Here is a 15,869-nt window from a genome sequence, read left to right as displayed (position 1 = left end):
ATACATTGTACAACAGTCTCTCTGTGGTGAAGTACTTAGATCTTTTTGTCACAAAGGAAAGAAGTATAGTGATGAAGATCCATTTCTAGAAACGCTCCTAAGAATTAATTTTGCAAAAATAAAAAATGCTTACTGAGCACCACTTGTATGTGTCCCATTGTGCTTGGCATTTTTCTTACATTATCTCATGAAATTGTCACAACTGTGATGCAATAACTTTTGGGGGACTCAGGTCACTTAAATGAGAATTATTTTTAGACATCACAGTATTTTGGCTTATTTATTGACTTAATTGTAGCATCTTCTCACATTTTTTAAGATGCAAAATAAATGTACGGTTGATACAGTGTTAGTGAATGCAAACTATTGCATTTAGAATGGATAAACAAAGAGGTCCTACGTACAGCACACCTAATCTCTTGGGATAGAATGTGGTAGAAGATAACATGAGAAAAAGACATGCTATACAGTAGAAACTGGCACAACACTGTAAATCAACTATACTTTAATTAAAAATAGATTTAAAAATTGTTTCAACTAAAAAAAGGACCTGGGTTTAGAGTGGAAGACTATGGGGATTAGGAAGGAAACCAAGAGGTGGATCTAAAGATGTCAAACCCAACTGCGAAAACAAACAAGTGCATTTCAGGCAAGATGACATGAATGTTTTCCTTGAGCATTTCTTGTCTGTATCATTCTGTAATGCTACAGAATACTTAAAGATGTGTAGGTTTGATGTCTATTTGAAAAAAAAAAAACAACATCATTCTAAGGTAGAGGAGCTTCAGTTTAAGAACAATTCACTTTACAGAAAACCTTGAAGGAATCATGGACTTCTGGCTGATTATCAATTTGTAGTCCAACCAGCAGAATAAGAAGAAAAAATCTAAGATTTTGACATCTTTACTCTTCTTATTTATGTGACTTCTTTGTGCCAAGTATGGTGCTAGGCAATTCACAGAGAATATCATTTAATTCTCACAACAACCTTATGGGATTAATATTGTTATCTTCATTTAATATTGTTATCCCCAGATATGCTGATGCCTGAACTCATAATTTTAGTGCCACACTACACTGCCCAACTGAGAATGTCTATCAAGGTTACTATGCCCTAGGGAGCAAACTAGAGATAAGAAACCAACTATATCTGGTCACTTATAATGGAGCATGATTATGTCAGATAAAAGAATGTATACATGTATGTGTGACTGGTTCACCTTGCTGTACAGCAGAAAATTTACAGACCACTGTAAACCAGCTATAATGGAAAAAATAAAAATCATTACAAAAATAAATAAATAAATAAAAAGAACACACATAGGACAATAAATATAAGAAACTATGTTAAAACCCTTGTCCACATACAAAATAAATTTAGAATTATTAAAGTAAATTAAATTACTCTTTCAAAAAGTGAATGATCTGTCTAGAGCACACGATGTGCAAAGAACACCAGTAGTCATTATACAAACATTGAGCTGTCAGTGAATTGATATTGTTCTGGGAATCTGGAAAATGGTTGATGGTTCATTGTTGGAAAGGCAACTTTTGCACAGAACAAAGTAATAACTTCAGAAGCTATACAATATAATGAGTAGCTTTGCAAAAAATACACTTCTCATAATTGGCAATGTTTGAGAAAACACAAGAAGTTGTTAACTCAAGAAATGTTAAAATTGACTCAGAAAAACAACAAAGATAAATTTCTCTGTTCATTGATTTGTCTATTTTTACTCATCGTATTAGGTTTCTAGACAAGGCTGACCTTCTTTAGCAGTGTATACAGAGTCAAACAATAATCCTTTGAGGCTACTTCAACTATCATTGAATTAATTGATCACTATCAGTTACTTTTTTTGTAACTACCTCTCTATATTTTTATTTAGCTCATCTTTAAATAAATGTCTCAAATAGAGTAGGTAAAGCAGTGGTGTCTCAAAGTGATTCAGCCATGTCTTCCTTAGCTGTGTGCATATTAGCACTGTAACAATGTAGAAGCATATTTTTCTTCACCCCTCACAGCATTTTATTTTTGCAGAATTTTATTGGAAATTTCTGGCACGAAAATTACACAAGTGACTCAGTTAATTACAAAAGAACAATTTCACTTAGCAGAGACTGAGTACAGAACCAGATAGCACCATTTTAACACTCTCCACCAGATTCACCTACCTACCTTTCTCTAAAGAAAACTAACGTTAATGTGCACAGCTGCTTCTTCTCCCCACACTCCCTTTCCCATCTCTCTCCACATTAACATTGTTTTCTGAATTCTCTTTTTTTTTTTTTTTGTTGTTGTTGTTGTTGTTGTTGTTGTTGTTGTTGCTATTTCTTGGGCCGCTCCCGCGGCATATGGAGGTTCCCAGGCTAGGGGTTGAATCGGAGCTGTAGCCACCGGCCTACGCCAGAGCCACAGCAACGCGGGATCCGAGCTGCGTCTGCAACCTACACCACAGCGCCAGAGCCACAGCAATGCGGGATCCGAGCTGCTTCTGCACCTACACCACAGCTCACGGCAACGCCGGATCCTTAACCCACTGAGCAAGGGCAGGGACCGAACCCGCAACCTTATGGTTCCTAGTCGGATTCGTTAACCACTGCGCCACAACGGGAACTCCTGTTTTCTGAATTCTCAGTCATAATTTCTGAGGTTGCCAACCATCCAGTTTTAATAATCAGAATTCTGAAATTTGCCCTGAAATTCACCTTCTCTTGTGCTCCTTCCCCCTCAAACATCGCTAACAAATCATCATTAAGTTCTATTGACTGTACCACAAAGAGTCTCCTGAATTCTGGTGCACCTTTTGGGGGATGGTGTCACTCCCTGAAATCAGGCTTCCATGTTCTCTTTTACTCTCACGATAGTCTTCCTTCTGGCATCCTCACTTCTACCCACTTCTTCTTCTAGTCCACCTAAGACCAAAGGATACTTTCCAGACCTGTTTTCCTAAAATAATAGCCCTTCAAACCTATAACTTTAGTCCAAACACTGCACGTGGCATTCAAAGTCAAATGTTGTTTTTCCTCCTCTTTGACTGAACCCTACTTTCTTCCCCATGGGGACTGTGTTCCTACCCAAAGGTGCTGCCCAGGATATCTATCCATAAACTATTTATCAAAGGTAACACAAGGAGAAGTCTGTACTAACTAGATCTTCTTTCAGGGAAAATAGGACATTCATTGGAAGAAATATTTTGGAAGGCTATTGGGGTCTGGATTTAGTTTAGAATGGATTAGATCCTACTATACAGGACCTTGTGCTATAAAGTAGGGCCAACAGTAGCAATGAGGTCCTGCTACATAGCACAGGGAACTACATCCAATCTCCTGAGATAGACTACGAAGGAAAACAATATAAAAAAAGGAATGTATATATTTGTATGACTGGGTCACTTCTCCATACAGCAGAAATTGGAACACCATTGTAAATCAGCTGTGCTTTAGTTAACAAACAAAAGAAAAGTTAAGATTTAATTTTAAGGAGGGTGTGATTGGTTTACTGAAGGACTTATGTTCTGCTGAGAGGGAATTTTGGTATGGAAGTAAATGGCTCAGGAAATTAAGAGACTCAGCATCCCCTAGGAAGCCTTTTTTTTTTTTTTTTTTTTTTTGGCAGCACCCACAGCATGTGGAAATTTCCAAATCAGGGATCAAACCCATGCCACAGCAGCAACAAGGACTCCAGGGAGTCCTTATTCTTGATTGTTACTACAACTAGTGAAAACCCACAACTTTCTAAATAGTAAATATAAATATGTATCTATAAATGAATACATAAATAAGAACACAAACAAACAATGCCAGCTTAAAGGAGCTCCTAGTTATAAGCCACCCATGCATCTACCTGACTAAGTCTGGCCCTATATCTACTTGCTCTGAAAATCTTGCAGTGTTGTTCCTTTGCCCCATTTGTTTCCTGAATCATGAATGACCATCAACTCTCTTGATCCTCCAATCCCACTGCTAAGAGTAGCCTTATAATCCTCAATGGCTGAACTTAAATAATATAAGCTTTTCCTTATTGTTTTTCTTCTTTTTCCTCCAAATAATTTGCCTCCACTCTATCTCCCAGGAACAAAATGATTATTTTCCAATATTTTTGTTTACAAAAAACTTTTTTCCCTAACTATACACAATCCTTAGGATTTTGTCAAGCATTTCTACTAAATAATACTTTCTTCTCCCTAAAAGAAATTCCAGCGTATGCCATTATCTCTACATCACTACTGTCTATGCATGTGTTGTGTTTCTAACTGGTCCCTAAAACCTTTTAGAAACCATGTGATAAAATGTAGAGGTCCCGCTGTATAGATAAGTATTCCATTATTAGAATCTTGGCTCTGCTGATTTTCATCTGTGCAATCTTCAGCCGTTTACTTAAGTTCTCTAACCTGAGTTCTTCACCTACTGACATAATAAAATTTATCTCAAAGATCAAATAATGCACATCAAATACCCTACACATAACAGGACCTCAATATATGTAATTTTCCTAATCTATCTGAATCATGTGTCACATATGCTGTGTGCGTTTAGCACTTAAAGTAATGCTTAGAAGAGCAGAGTTATTGAATAAATAATTAACAGTGTGATGACTGTGGTGTTCTGAGATCACAGCAAAGTGCTACACTCTGCATGAAAATCAGGAGCCTCTACACTCTGCTACTGTGATTGCCCACAGAAGGATTTCTTATCACTTATCCTCTAATATGTCCAGTGCATGTCCCAGAAAGAAGTATGCTGACATGCTGCTTTAAATTCGATGTCTTTGCCAAAAATGACAAGTCACAAATCCAAATGAAAGTAAAAAATGAAAACTGAAATTTACTTTGTGTGTGCGCGTGACAGAGAAAGAGAGAGAGAAACTGGAAAGACTAATAGGAAGACAACTTCTTTATGAAAACATCTCCTTTAAAAAAATATTAACAATACATACTTTTTCTGGCTATACCCATGCCATATGGAAGTTCCCTGTTCTTGGGCCACCAGATCCTTAGCCCACACCTGGACTGGGGATCAAACTAGCAATGTCACAGAGACAAAGCATATCATTAACCCACTGCACCACAGCAGGAAATCTAAAATACATACTTTTATAAGAACATCCTCCAAAAAAAGACTACCTATACCGTTACCCAGTGAAATTCCTCTATAATGCCAAATGTGTTGTAATTAACCCTAGAGCCCAGAGAGGCAGGTGGTCCATCTTTAATTTTTCCTGTACCATTAGGTCTGCCAAATTAAGTCTTTCTCCAAAACTCAAATCCATATGATATTTATCTAATGGAATGAGCAAAGTCCCTGGCAGAGCTGAAGTCTTAAGGAGTAAAAGCAACAGCGAGTTTAAAAATAACAACATAGCAGTATTGTTTCAGAAAACTGTCCTCAGTTATCACTTCATTTTATTTCCATAAAAAGGATGACATCAAAAACACCAAAAAAAAAAAAAAAAAAAAAAAAACGCACTTCAACAGGTGGCTCTGTAGATGAATATAATTAAGAGGGTGAATGTTTCCTTGAAACACTAAATACAAAGTGTATTTGTGCAAAATGCAAAGTGAAGTCTCATCCCCCATCTCTCTCTCTCCCTCTACTGTCTCTCTCTCTCTCATTGTCATACACACACACACACACACACTCACATACATATAAAAACACACACTGAGAGATGAAAGAAATAAGGGAAGGGAGGGAGGGACAGGAGAGAGAGATTACAGAGGAAGGGTGGGACATACTAAGCTGTAGTAAATTGATTAGAAACATTTTCTAATTTTCTATGTTTCTCTGTACCTGCAGTGTGACTTTGCATTTCTTTCTGTTAAGTATTTAACTAATTGTACCAGGTCTCATACCAGGGTTGACTTTTTTTACTTTCTTTGGAGTGTATTAAGATGGAAGTGACATTGTGTCTATCCTAACATAGGCTGCAAGAAGGATATCATTTAGTAATCACTATATATATAGGTTTCAACAACACAACTCAATGGCTTAAAACAATTAGTAATTTTGACTCCTCAGAAATCTATGTATTAGCTGAGTACTTCTGTTGACTGGGCCATGCCTGACTGATCTTGGCAGAGTAAATTCATCATCCAGAAGGCAAGCCCAGACTTTTCACATGGTAGTAGCAGGTTTTCAAGAGAGCTAGCAGAAGCATGATCAGCCTCTTAATCTCTAGGCTTGGAATTAGAACAATGTCACATTTACTCATTCTGTTTTCCAAGTTAATTCCTAAAGGCAATTTAGATTCAAGAGGTAGAGAAACAGAATTTATTTCTTGATGAAAAGGAGCAGGGAATTCACATTTTAAAGAGTGTGGCTAAGTATAAATAGATACTTGGGACCACACTGATTGATTGATTTTTGTATCTTTAGGACCACACTCGCAGCATATGGAAGTTCCCAAGCTAAGGTCAAATCAGAGCTATAGATGCTGGCCTACGCCAGAGACACAGCAATGTGGCGCCTGAGCCGTGTCTGTGACCTACACTACAGCTCACAGCAACAGCAGATCTTTAACCCATTGAGCGAGGCCAGGAGTCAAACTCGATTCCTCATGGATACTAGTCGGGTTTGTTACCACTGAGCCATGATGAGAACTCCTTGGGACCATATTTATAATTAATCTACACACTAGACCCTGAATGCTTCTGCTCACCCTTTTGGAACCCTGCCTCTGCCATGAGAGTCCAAACCAGCCCAATAATGATGAGACATATGACCCATACTCTAATCATCCCAGCCAAATGCCAACCAAATTCTAGGCCTCCAAGTAAGGCCAACTTTGACCAGCCAGGCTCCAGAAGGCCAGTCAGCTCAACAAAGAGGTAGAAAGAAAAGAAGGAGAGTAAGAATCACTCATCTGGATGAGTCCAATTTTCTGACCCAGAGAATAATGAGCTAAAGAAATAGTAGTTATTATAAGTAATCATGTTTGGGGGAGGTTTATTAAGCAATAGTGTCATAGTGTCAATAGGTGACTGGTATTTAAGCTCTCATATGATGACTATGTCAACATCTTAGTCCATCCTAGATCATGGTGCCAACACAGTCAGGTGAAGGCCCTCTTCCACCTCCATGTACCATTCATGGAGGAAGGGACAAGGGAAGTCTCTGAAACCTCTTCTATAAGTACACTAATCCTTTTTGTTTTCCAAAGTTTCTATCTCCTAACACCAACACCTTTGAGGATTAGGATTCAAACATGAATTTGGGTGGGGGCAGATATGACCACCTAGACCATAGCAGCATATTTTTATGATTATCCAGGAGAGCACATCAGATTATACAAAGTGAACACAGAACACAATATTAATCCCATGCTTCTGACAGTCTTGCTGATAAGACAAACCCCCAGGCATTAATTATTTTTGCTGCTGCTGTGACTATGTCTGCAGATATTAAAGAGCTATTCTATGACCTTCGAAGATGAGCTGAGCCCTTGGCATCCATTCCTGCTTAAAGCTCTTTTGCACTTATTCGCTGCAAATACTCCACTAAATGTAGCATGTTTGCATATTGAATTCAGCCATCAGATAATGTTTTGCATGATCTGAAGTGACTGCATTTTCATTCATGCATTCATCTATTCAATATATATTATTCCACAACTTTCTGTGGGATCTAACTATATAAAATAGTTGTGAAACTGACAGTACTAATGGCCTGACCCTAGCCAGAACACTAGGGACTTGAACCCATGTGTTGGGATTTGAACTTGGCCTTGAACCCATGTGCTGGGATTTGAACTTGGCCTAAATCCTGATTGGGATTTAAACCCATGGTTTTAAATTATAATCACTCACCCTCTGTCTGGATTCACTGATGCTCAGGTTCTTCATGTCTCTGCGCAGAAAGAATTCAGCGGGAGACAAAGTGACAGGCAAGAAATAGATTTATTAAGCTAGGACTCTTGTGAAAGGTGCAAGTGGGCACGCAAGGAAGCTCTGCCCAAGGATCTGGTGGGCTACACTTTTATCATACAAGGGGGAGTGGGGGCCAGAAAAGACTCCCTCTTCCTTTCTGGGAGTACTGGCTCCGTGGTGTCTGGTAAGGTATGTATTCAAATCAGCAGAAGGGTGGTCCTCAAACTCCTGCCTTCCTCTGACTCTGAATGCTGGCCTCATCCCATCCCCCACCCAATGACCTGAGGCAATTCTTGCACTTCCACTAGTCAAGCAAGCCTGTCTTGTTCTGATGGCTTTTTGAGCAGTTATTAACTTACACTGATTTCCCAATGTCCCCTAAGTTTCCCTCTTTAACTGTGGTCTTTTACTGGGACTTCTACAACTACCTGTGCCTACTCTATCTCTATCAGTTATCAGATACACAGCAATAAAATATAGACAAGAATTGGGAGTTCCTGCTGTGGCACAGTGGGTTAAGAATACAACAGCATCGTCTCAGGTCACTGCAGAGGCATGGGTTGGATCCCAAGCCTGGTGCAGCAGGTTAAAGGTTTTGGCATTGCCTCAGCTGCAGCATAGATCACATTGAGTGGAAAAGAAAAGAAAAGAAAAGAAAAGAAAAGAAAAGAAAAGAAAAGAAAAGAAAGGGAAGGGAAGGAGGAAGAAAGGAAGGGAAAGGGAGGGAGGAAGGGAGGGAGAGAGAGAGAAAGAAAGAGAGAAGGAAGGAAAGACAGAAAGAAAGAAAGAATGGACTTTGAGAGGCTTACAGAACAGAAACAGAGATAGATAAGTAAATAGGCAACTGATATACCATGTGATCAGGGCTGAGATGGATTTAGAGTGGATTTTCTTGGTCTATAATGTGTGGGGCACCTAACCCAGTCTTAGAGAGTGTGATCAGTGAGGTCCTCTAACAGTTTTTTAAATACGAATCTAAAGACACTGCTTGGGGTGGGGGGTGGGGATTTAGGAACTTGTTAAATGCAGATCACAAGGCCCTGAAATAGACCTAATTTATCTAGATTTCTGAAGGGCAGAGTAACCTACATTTAACAATTATGCTAGGTCATTCATGTGCCCAGTGAAGTCTGAGAACTACTCCTCTAGATTAACTGACATCTACTTGTGGACCTAAAGGTTTCTGATTCAGTTCAAGACTTGTTTCTTCTTCAATGTACATAAAAAGGCAGATGTCAAGTTAAAAATTCAGTTCAGTGGGAGAGATTTCTGAGGGAGCATTGATTCAAGTGTAAATCATTAACAAACTGATTTATTTTAAATGATGTTAACAGCTTACTTGCAACCTACTCCATAACTGTTGAAAACACAGAGGGATATAGAGATTATTGGTTAAGAGTTCAGCCTCTTGGGCCAGATTTCCTGTGCTTAAAATTTAGCTCTGCCACTTAACCATCTGTGTAGCCTGAAGCAAATAGCCTAATCCCTCTGTGCCTCAATTATTTGCAAATGTGAAATAAAGATCACAGTGAGGAGCTCCCATTGTGGTGCGGCAGAAATGAACCTGACTAGGAACCCCAAGGTTGTGAGTTCCACCCCTGGTCTCGCTCAGTGGGTTAAGGATCTGGCGTTGCTGTGAGCTGTGATGTAGGTCACAGACGAGGCTCAGATCTGATGTTGCTGTGGCTGTGGTATAGGCCAGCAGCTATAGCTCCCATTAGACCCCTAGCCTGGGAACCTCCATATGCCATGGGTGCGGCCCTAAAAAAAAAACAAAAAAAGAAAAAAATCACAGTGAGATACTTACTTTATAAGCAGTGGTAAGAACAAAATAAATTAATATACATAAAGCTCTTGATATACATATAAGTTAATACAGGTAAAGTACTTGGCACATGAGAGGTATAATAAAAATGTTAGATATTCTCTTTAATCTCAGACTATTAATTCTTCGCTTCTCTATGCCTAACTTAAATTTACTACTCTCTCCTTCCTTGTGCATCATTCTCCTATTTTTTTGTTTTTGTTTTTTTTTTTTCATGGAACACACATGAATCAGGAAAGGGCTGTGAAAGAGGTATGCCTGATTTTCATCTGAGACTTGCCTTAAGGGGAGATTTGTTCCCCACATAAAGATGGTTTCATCTTGGGTCAGCAAGGTCCTTTGAAAAAACAATTTATCCTTAGGGTTATAGAAATCTGATAATTCATTTTTATCTCTTAAGACCAACAAATCATTCTTCTTCTACTTCAGTAGCACACTCCCTAGTCCTTCCAAATGAAGTTATTGAAAGTAAGGAAATGCTAAAATTACAAAATAATTATGCCATTGGCATTTACATCCCCTACTTGCTTGAATGTGACGAAACGTATTTTCTGGATCTTCATTAGGGAGCTACTTGAAGCCTCTGCTCTTGGAAACTCATTACTTTATGCATTCTTCTGATAATGTGCCTGTAAGGTGGTTTGGAAAAATTGAATCTCATCACATACCTACTATTGCACAATTTTGTAAAATTCCAGTGCAATTAAATGAATTTAAAAATAGTACAAATTGAATATTTTAAATGCAAAGAAAATATTTAAAAAATAGGTCTATTGCTTTAGAAATTAAATATCTTTGATTAATGAGAATTTTTAAAGCATGTTATCAAGTTCCATATCATTAATAAATTATGAGTTCTTTATATATTATAGATAAAAGTACTCTGTCACATATATGTTTTCCAAATATTTTCTCCTAGTCTGTGACTTGCTTTTTAATTTCCTGAAGAGCATCTTTGGGAAAGCAAAAGTTTTTAATTTTGATAAAGTCTTACTAATTTTTAATGATTCATACTTCTTGTGTCCTGCATAAGGATTCTTTTAAACTAAATCACAAATACTTTCTCCTATCTTCTAGAAGTTTATCTTTATTTATTTATTTATTTTTATTTTTATTTTTTGTCTTTTTGCCATTTCTTGAGCCTCTCCCTCGGCATATGGAGGTTCCAGGCTAGGGGTCGAATTGGAGCCGTAGCTGCCGGTCTATGTCAGAGCCATGGCAACGCAGGATCCGAGCTGTGTCTACAACCTACACCACAGCTCACGGCAACGCCATATCCTTGACCCACTGAGCAAGGCCAGGGATCAAACCCGCAACCTCATGGTTCCTCGTCGGATTCGTTAACCACTAAGCCACAACAGGAACTCCCACAGAAGTTTAATAACTTTAGTTTCTACATATAGATCTATCATCATTTCAAGTTAAAATGGGCAAAATATTTGAACAGAAGTTTAGCCGAAAAAAAAAAAAAAATGCAAATGGAAAATTGGCAAAGGATCCGATGCACAGTATTGTTAGTTGTTAGGCAAATCCAAGGAGAACCATATGAGATACTACTGTACCCCTCATAGAATAGCTAAAAATCAAAAGAATAACAATATGAAGGATTGATGAAAATGTGGAGTAAATGGAAATCCTATAAATTGGTGCTGGGAAGGCAAAATAATGCGACCACTTTGGAAAATAGTTTTTGAGTTTCTTCTAAAATTGAACACAAAATTACTGCATGGCCCAGCAATTCTACTCTTAAATAACTATATAATGGAAAAAAATAAACTATGTTCACATAGAGAATTGTACACAAATGTTAATAATAGTACTGGAGAGAACCCACAAGTATTTCCCCTTATGAATGGATAAACAAACTATGAGAGATCCATACAGTAAAAGACTACTCAGCAATGAAATAAATTAACTACTGGTATATAAAATTACATGGATGAATCTCAAAACCTTTGTGCTAAGTGAGAAAAGACAGACACAAAAGACTAAATACTATATGATTTCATTTACATGAACTTCCAGAAAAGGTAAAACAGAAAGCAGAGAAGTAGTTTCCAGAGGCTGGGAGTGGAAGGAAAGCACTGACTGACAAGGTGGTGGAGGAACTCTTTGAAGTGAGGAAAATATTCTTTATCCTCATTGAGGACATAACTGCAACATTGTATTAATTTGTCAAAATGCATTAAAGTGTAAACTTGCTTAAGTTTGTATCTAACTTATAGCTTGATAAGCTGATTTTAAAATGCAGTTAAATTAAAATGTCTTTAAGTTGAAGAACACAGTGATTTAAAAAATAGTATATGTCCTCTCTCCAAAATAAATACAGTTTCTTTTGTGTATATAGATATATTTTATGGTATTTATAGTCTGCTGCAGGGATCACACCAAAGCTTTTAGCTCAATGTAAATAATGGCAGTTTTAATGACCCCTCTTACTGCAACACAAATTGATTAAATCCAAAAGGAAGAACATAGTTATCTAATTTGAATTTTTAACAGTATTTAAAACCATTCACCTCGTCCTCTACTGAAAATTTTATGTAATTTGCAATGGATATGGTAATTCTCTCTGGGGGAGTTTGAAGAACCTGGAATTATTTATTCTTTAATGAAATGTCTGAAGTTCAGTTCAAGTAAAAATCCTCTGGGAAAAATGAGATTTTGTATTAAATTAAAATATTAGAGTATCATGATCTCCATTAAGATAATTATTGTCAGTATTTTCTGTGCTGTTTAAACCACTTACAATCCTTTTGGAAACAAAATAAAAGAAATGAGAGTAAAAACTGGACATTGGGAATTCCCCAAATATATAAAACGTCCTATGGGGCTATAAGCTAACAAGAAATTTTTAATGTAGATTTGGAAATAAAAACTAACAAAACAAAATAATATGACATTCTATACTCAAGCACCTGTAGTCTCTGAGCTGCCTAGACTAGGAAAAGGAGAATTAAAATATTAAAGCATGGCATGGCTCATCACACAACCTGTTGTATTAAATAAAAGTGCTTAGAAAGAGCAAGCTATTGAGAACTGAAAAAGGCAGTATGAGAAACTTACAGTGGCCACTTCCCACTGCCATTTGTGTAACAAAGATGTGAGAAACTTCCTGCAGGATTTCAGGAAGAAGAGAGAGGAACTGCAATAGTCAGAGGCCTTCTTAGGAGACAGCTGTGTCTTTACTGGACTAGCAGAATTCGGGATGAGTTGAAGGGAAAACAGACAGGACTCGACACAAGGCATAAAGAATGGACTGCCTATCCCATTATGGCAGAGAACAGTGAGAGTGAGTTTTGCAACCACTGCCATCAGGCCAACCAATGCCTCCGAATCATCGAGCCAGGAAGAAGGGAATGGAATAAAAATACAAATTGTTTCCAAAGGACGTGATTGGAATTAAAACCAACAAACGAATGAATAAAACTGCCATGGGCCACTGAAAATGGGGGCTGTCAAATAAATAAATAACTTTGCCAGAAAAATTTTCAGAACTTAATGATATTCAAAACAGATTGAAAGCATATGATGAGTGTTGACCAAAGTGAATAAAGTTAATCCAAACCAAGGCATGTCTTTGGAGAATTTCAGAATGCCAGGAATAAATGAAACCACCTACAATCTTTGGACATCTAGGCCAATATGAGAATAGAAGGGAAATAGCATTTTCAGAGGAAATCAAACTGGAATCAATATTTTTCAGAAATGTTTGATACATTTGAAAAAAAAAAAGTCCTATAATGGTAATGGTAGACATATGTTATAATGAGTATATTAAAATTATCCAAGTGACAAGAAAAGAAACATAATCTTAATGTATTATTTGCAGGGAATAACACATACAGAAGGATAATAATATAAATGATGGCATTATTTAAGCGATTTGTTTTCTTAACTCTACAGGAAATAGGAGAAAAATCAGATCTGAGGATGAATTATTATATGAAAGTGATAGCATTTAATCTTCATCTATATTAACAAAATATTGACATAATATATACAATAGATAAAGAACCTATAGATATAGCATTAATATATGAATGCCAAGATAATTACACATCGATAGCTAAAAACATGTTTCTTTAGGGAATGTAAATGGAGAATTTGAATTGGTGAATCAGGACTCATATGATTTTATAAGTATTTGAGTATTTTATTATTAAGATTATAATTAATTTTTATTTAATTTTTTCTAATGAAAGCAATTAGAGATGTTATGGAGTTTATAACATTGGAAATCATTACAAAAAATTAAACAGCTTCCTGTCTAGGACTGGATAAAAGTAACCCTCAAAGTTTCCTTCATTTGGGGTTTTAAATTATCACCAAAATTACTAAACTTGTCAACTAACCTTAGAAATGATGCTACTGGGAAGACTGGATTCCCTGATGGTGCCTGTTGGTATGAAATCATGGGAGTTTCCCAGGTAAAATACAAAACTGGCCCCAGTACACAGAGGGCAAGAAGAGACTGAAGAAAGTGACAGAATATTCCTACTAGGCAGGTGGAATTGTAGTAAGGAAGAGAATGTACATACGAGGATTGTCCAGGGTTGCTTCGAGATGAGTGGATCTTCACAACTGCCTGCAAGAATCTTTGAAGTGTACACTGAGGCCTTAACTGGATTCAGTCATTCAGTCAACCCAGATAGTCTCAAACCTTATTACCTTCTAACAGCTGCTAATATTGGAATAGCAGGCAAGAGGAACATTCCAAGGACAGGAGAGTGCAAGGTAATCCCCCAAGTGCCTTAGTCTAGTTCTCAAGTAAACAGGTGGTGACATCCTCAAAAAGAACTCTTCTAACAGTGCCATAATAGGTCAATAAGGAAAATATTTCAGACACACTTCCTACAAGAATATGCCTTTAGGAGTTTCCTTTGTGGATCAGCAGGTTAAGAACCTAACATAGTATCTGTGAGGATGCAGGTTCTATCCCTGGCCTCACTCAGTGGGTTCAGGATCTGGTGTTGTCACAAGCTGTGGTATAGTTCGAAGATGTGGATCAGATCTAGTGTTGCCATCTCTGTGGCTTAGGGCAGCCCCTGTAGCTCTGATTCAACCCCTGGACCACATGTCACAAGTGTGGCCCAAAAGAAAGAACTAATGAAAGAAAGAATGAATGAATGAACAAAAGAAAGTAAGAAGGAAGGAAGGGAGGAAGGAAGGAAATAAATCAAATGTGACACACACAGATGCAAAGATATACCATGTTCCTGAACTAGAAGAATCAGTATTGTCAAAACAATTATACTATTCAAGGTAATCTACAAATTTAGTGTAATCCCTATCAAATCCCAATGGTATTTTTCACATAACCAGAACAAAAAATGTTTAAATATGTATGGATATAAAAAAACACTTTGAATAGCCAAAGAAAACTTGAGAAAGAAAAACAGAGCTGGAGGAATCAGTCTCCCTGACTTAAGGCCACCCTATAAAGCTACAATAATCAAAACAGAATGATGCTGGCACAAATCCAGGAATATAGGTCAATAGGATAGAAAGTCTAGAAATAAACACACACTACTATGGTCAACTAATCTATGACCAGCGAGGCAAGACTATACAATGAAGACAGTGTCTTCAGTAAGTGGTGTTGCAAAAATTGGGCAGCTACATGTAAAATAATTAATTTAGAACATTCTGTAATACTACACACAAAAATAAACTCAAAATGGATTAAATGCCTAAATGTAAGACTGTATATTATAAAACTCCTAAAGGAAGACATAGGCAGACAACTCTTTACATAAATCATAGTAAGTTCTTTTTTGAATATATCTCCTAGATTAACAAAAAACATAAATAAATAAATAAATGGGACCCAAATAAATTGAAAAACTTTTGAACAGCAAAGGCAACCAAAAGCAATACAAAAAGTCAGCTTAGAGAACTGGAGAATATAGTTGAAAATGATGTGACCAACGAGGGATTCATTGCCCCTCCCCCCCCCAAAAAAATATATATATATCTTTAGGAGTTTCTGTGTGGCTCAGTTGGCTAAGGATCTGGCATCACTGTTGTGGCTCTAGTTATAGCTGTGGTGTGGGATTCCTTGCTCAGGACCTTCTATATGCCCCATGCACAGCCAAAAAAAAAAAAAAAAAAAAAAAAAAGAATGCCTTTAGATAAAGTAAGCTTGACATAGTTTGTCTACTGGCTTTTTTCTA

The sequence above is a fragment of the Sus scrofa genome, chromosome 14, assembly GCF_000003025.6.
Source record: "Sus scrofa isolate TJ Tabasco breed Duroc chromosome 14, Sscrofa11.1, whole genome shotgun sequence".
NCBI classification, from domain to species: Eukaryota; Metazoa; Chordata; class Mammalia; order Artiodactyla; family Suidae; genus Sus; species Sus scrofa.
This window is presented reverse-complemented; position numbering follows the sequence as displayed.